The sequence below is a fragment of the Ammodytes marinus genome (assembly GCF_949987685.1).
Source record: "Ammodytes marinus genome assembly, chromosome: 2".
NCBI classification, from domain to species: domain Eukaryota; kingdom Metazoa; phylum Chordata; class Actinopteri; order Uranoscopiformes; family Ammodytidae; genus Ammodytes; species Ammodytes marinus.
The window spans coordinates 36,487,075-36,492,802 of NC_137231.1; positions in this window are offsets into that span (position 1 = coordinate 36,487,075).

A 5,728-nucleotide genomic window follows, 5' to 3' on the forward strand; every position below is an offset into this window, starting at 1 on the left:
TTCAACTGTGACACTTTCAAGATGGCGGCACTAGGCCTTGGTCCAAAATATGCAGAAATATGGACATATATGAGACCCTTTCTAAGGGAAAAAATAAAAATAAAAAAAATAAAATTCAGCTATTATGCACTAAATTAAATGTACTTCTGGATATTATAATTACTTTCTACAAAATCTGCTAGGAAATAAAACCCCAAATTCTACACACTGCAGGTTTAAACAATGGCAAAACATTTCTCAAAAAGGCACCTGTTTTAACAATAACCCCTGGCCTACTTGCCCTCAAAAGCGAAATCAATTTGGTCATGGATGGAAAATAAACATAATAATTTGGCCTCATTAGACTCATTAAAAAACCCGAATAATAATAAAAGCGTTTTGAGTTACAGAATTTATACAAGCATAACTTTACAGGCCTATATAATATTCATTCTTCAGATAAAAAAATGAATCGACTTAAAGGTGCAGTGTGTAATATGATATCATCAAGAAAGTTCTAGAATGCAACGCTCCCTGGGTAACCCCGCCCCTTTAGAATAATAACAGAAGCTACAGTGGCCTTCAAGGACAAGAACAATTCTAAATTCTAAACAATGCACCTGATGACATTCCAACCAACATGGATGCCTCCATAAGACTTACCCTCTCAATGTACAAAATGTAATATTAATATTTGTAATTCTCCGCTCAGGAGGATAATACAGATTATTGGCAGAGGTGATTTCACACCAATGAGGACATATTTATGAATGAGGATATTGATTTTAGCTATTACATTACTTCAAATGTTACACAGTGTCCCTTTAAAATTTTATCTATGTTTTTTTTTCAATTTGAATTAAATGAGAATTTTATTTTCTTAAAAATACACCGAGCTGTCTTATATAAAGGACCGCGCATTATCTTCTTTCTGATGAATGAATTGTATCCGATTAAATCAATGTATTTCCACCGCTGCCTTTGAAGGGCTTATGGACAGTTAGAGACAGAGATGAAAGAGCTGCTCGTTAGTTACTGACCAAGAAATATCGTTATTGAAATACATTGTTTGAAGTGTAATTTTAGCATTATAGTGTCAATTGTGGTGTACTTTGTTTGTTTGTGTGTGTGTGTGGCCTTGTGCAAATTCTGCAACTTCTTTTCTGCTGCCTGTCTTGGCCAGGACTCCCTGTGAGAAGAGTTACTGTAACTCAATGGGACCTTCCTGGTGAAATAAAGGTTAAATAAAATAAAATAAAATAAGTTATGTTTAATGTCAAACAAGACACAATATATAGAATATTATCATAGCAAGCTTAGTTGCCTCTAACAAATATCTTGATTGAAAATATTTAATGTAATATACGGGTTATAGTGAACATACATTTGAAGTTTAGTCTAAAAAAAACATAATTTAATACTTAAAAATTAGATCAAAACTATCTCTTTCCATCTTTCAAAGTCCACGCTAGATCAAAGGTCCAACATGTACATTCAGGTGTTTATTTGACTAAACCTTGTCTGTTTGCGTCTGTATATTTCTCCTATACAACCATCTTCAACGGACATTATCTCAACATAATTTTTTTCTTTCAATACTCTGAACCAAATAATCTCAACTTCTAAAGCACTTGCATCAACTAAACTTTCCATAATCATTCTCAGCACTATTCTGAAGGTTATTACAGAAGGATTTGTTCATATGTTGTTCACTGTCTGATTTATGAGACATTTTCTTCTTAAAAACATGCTGAAAATACCAAAAATCTACAACTTCTAAAGCACTTACATCAACTAAACTTTCCATAATCATTCTCAGCACTATTCTGAAGGTTATTACAGAAGGATTTGTTCATATGTTGTCCACTGTCTGATTTCTGAGACATTTTGATCTTAAAAACAGGAATTTTTAAGACCTTTACACAGAACCGCCAACCCACAGTACAGCAAGGGTTGGCGGTTCGATCCCCGCTCTGCCACCAGTGTCATGGTTGTTGTGTCCTTGGGCAAGACACTTCACCCACCTTGCCTCGTGTGAATGTGTATGACTGCTGTATGTTTGAGGTGGTGGTCTGAGGGGCCGTAGGCGCTGAATGGCAGCCACGCTTCCGTCAGTCTGCCCCAGGGCAGCTGTGGCTACTATGGTAGTTTACCACCACCAGTATGACTGTGTGTGAATGAATTGAACCTGGAACCCTGTAAAGTGTCTTTGAGTGCCTTGAAAAGCGCTATATAAATCCAATCCATTATTATCATTATTATTATTACCTGTCTGTACTGTGTGTGCTGGAAAACAACCTTAGGCTTTGTAAATCAGTACGTAAACAAAGGATGTGAAAACACTGTAATTAGAACCATGCCTGTTTACAGAGCCTACGTTGTGTATTTACTCTAAAATGTTCAGCGCACACACAGTACAGACAGGTAGTGGACCATGAGGAGATATTCACACAGTACAGACAGGTAGTGGATCATGAGGAGATATTCACACAGTACAGACAGGTAGTGGATCATGAGGAGATATTCACACAGTACAGACAGGTAGTGGATCATGAGGAGATATTCACACAGTACAGACAGGTAGTGGATCATGAGGAGATATTCACACAGTACAGACAGGTAGTGGATCATGAGGAGATATTCACACAGTACAGACAGGTAGTGGATCATGAGGAGATATTCACACAGTACAGACAGGTAGTGGATCATGAGGAGATATTCACACAGTACAGACAGGTAGTGGATCATGAGGAGATATTCACACAGTACAGACAGGTAGTGGATCATGAGGAGATATTCACCCAGTACAGACAGGTAGTGGATCATGAGGAGATATTCACACAGTACAGACAGGTAGCGGACCATGAGGAGATATTCACTGATTTTGACAAAGTGATTTTGACAACAAGCGTTCTCCAGAATCACTGACTACACCTTTAAGTCAAAAGTAAATGTAGTTATAGTTACATTCCACCTCTGTCCTTTCAACAGTGCAGACCCCTGTTGTTGTTGTTGTTGTTTACAGCAGCAGGGCCCACAGTTTGGTTTACAAACATATTCTAGTCTTACGTTTGGTTCCAGGTTCCTCAGAATAATTTTGATTTATGATGATAGAATTATTCAATACTAAGAATTACATGTAGAGAAAATATGTTTAGTAAACTAACTGCAGGCTCTGTGAATGTAAACAAACCCCCTCCTCTGAAACTACACACTGACCCTTTAAGTAAAAGTAAATTTACTTAAAGTTAAATTCCACCTCTGTGTTTTATGGTCTCACTGTCTAACCCTACATTTTCCCATGTGTGACATCACGCATAGGAAAATGTAGGGTTAGGATTAACAGGACAGCTGGGCCAAGGGAAGACTGAGGGAAGACTGAGGGAAGAAAAACCTCATTCATTATATTATAATAGTGATTTTATAATGATAGAACGCCGGTTCCGTATGGGTGAAGTATTCCTTTAATTTCTACCTGTGTCTACCCCTCAGTGCATTCTGTGAGCCCTCAAACCCCTGCTGTAGCGGGCGGTAAACCCGTAACCCCTGCTGTGGTGGGAGAGAGACCCCTAACCCCTGCTGCAGTGGGCGGTAAACCCCTAAAGAGGTCCCGTAAGGCGCGGACGGCCTTCAGTGATCCCCAGCTGGCCAGGCTGGAGAGCTCCTTCCTCAGACACAGATACCTCAGTGTGCAGGACCGCATGGAGCTCGCCGCCTCGCTGGGACTGACAGACGCTCAGGTCAAGACATGGTACCAGAACCGCAGGTAGAGGGAGAGGGTGTGTGTGTCTGTCTGTCTGTGTCTGTCTGTGTGTCTGTGTCTGTCTGTCTATCTGTTTATCTATCTATCTGTCTGTCTGTCTGTCTGTCTGTCTGTTTATCTATCTATCTATCTGTCTGTCTGTCTGTCTGTCTGTCTGTCTGTCTGTCTGTCTGTCTGTCTGTCTATCTATCTATCTATCTATGTACTGTATCTTTCTATCTCTGTCTGTCTGTCTATCTATCTACTGTATCTATCCATCTATCTATCTATCCATCTATCCATCCATCCATCCGTCCGTCCGTCTATCTATCTATCTGTCCATCTATCTATCTATCTATCTATCCATCCATCCATCCATCCATCCATCCTTCTATCCCTCCCTCCCTCCCTCTCCCTCTCTCTCTCTCTCTCTCTCTCTCTCTCTCTCTCTCTCTCTCTCTCTCTCTCTCTCTCTCTCTCTCTCTCTCTCTCTCTCTCTCTCTCTCTCTCTCTCTCTCTCTCTCTCTCTCTCTCTCTCTCTCTCTCTCTCTCTCTCTCTCTCTCTCTCTCTCTCTCTCTCTCTCTCTCTCTCTGTCTGTCTGTCTGTCTGTCTGTCTGTCTGTCTATCTATCTATCTATCTATCTATCTATCTATCTATCCATCCTTCTATCTATCTATCTATCTAAAGTCTTTTTCTCTCTGTAGGACGAAGTGGAAGCGCCAGTGCGTCAGTTTGGACTTCCTGTCCGGAAACGTGTTTCTGCCGACCCACTTCCTGTTTCCTCATCAGGCTCCTCCCACTCCGGACCTTTACCTGTACGGGAGACACGCCCCTTTTTACCCACACCTGGGCTGAAACACCTGCCTTCAAACCCCCCCCCCCCCCCACACACACACAGTCCCCATCCTTCCCTGCTATTTAGTTTGGTGGAAACAGATTTAGTTTGGTGACACGCATATACACAAACACTCATACTATCACTCACACACATCTTTCTAAAACACACACACGCACACACACACACACACACAAGTTCGCACAGGTAAACACACACACACACACACACACACACAGGTACACACACACACACACACACGCACACACACACACAGGTAAACACACAGGACTCACACACACACACTCACACACACTTTCTAAAACACACACACACACACACACACACACACAGGCTGTGTTCGAAAAGTTAGTAGGGCTAGATTGAGAACCTCTTTTCAAGCTGCTTTTTAATGATATATTTATTGAATGGCATGAATGTGTGTGTGTGTGTGTGTGTGTGCGTGTGTGTGTGTGTGTGTGTGTGTGTGTGTGTGTGTGTGTGTGGTGCGTGTGTGTGTGTGTGTGCGTGTGTGTGTGTGTGGTTCTCAGGCACAACACAGCACACTTCCTTTGTAATTCCTGCAAAGTGACAATGCAGTTTATTCTTATCATCTATTCTGGGAAAAAACTATTGGATCTGCCCAGTGCCACTCTGGATCTGCCGACCAATCGCATCACGTTCTGGTCGTCACGTGTGTCATGAGCCGGCTTCTGACGGTGCGTTCCAGTTGGACAGGGAACTCGGAAATTTCCGACTTCACTACATATTGTAGTCTATGGATCTACCGGTACCTGGCAACGGTAACTTGTTAGAGCCTAACGTTTAGTTATTTGGACGAGAAAGGTTGTCGGCGTCCATACTTTCGCGAGCAGATGCACTGGAACACAGACAGGTCGGAACTCGGAACTACCAAGTCGGAAATCTCCTTCTTCTCCGAGTATAAAGGAACGCAGCATTCAACTGAAACTGGAGCGCGACTTCGACGTCATCGTTCTCAGCCACTCGCTCTGTTCGCTGATTGGACAGGCAGAATCCCCACTAATACGCCCCACCCCCAGACTGACTACTGAAGGGGAAATGAAAATTGAGCGGGAGTAGGTAGGCGGGCGGAGAAGGAGAGAAAAGTGTGTCTCTCGCTGTGCTCTGTTTCTTTGTCTCTTTAGAAAT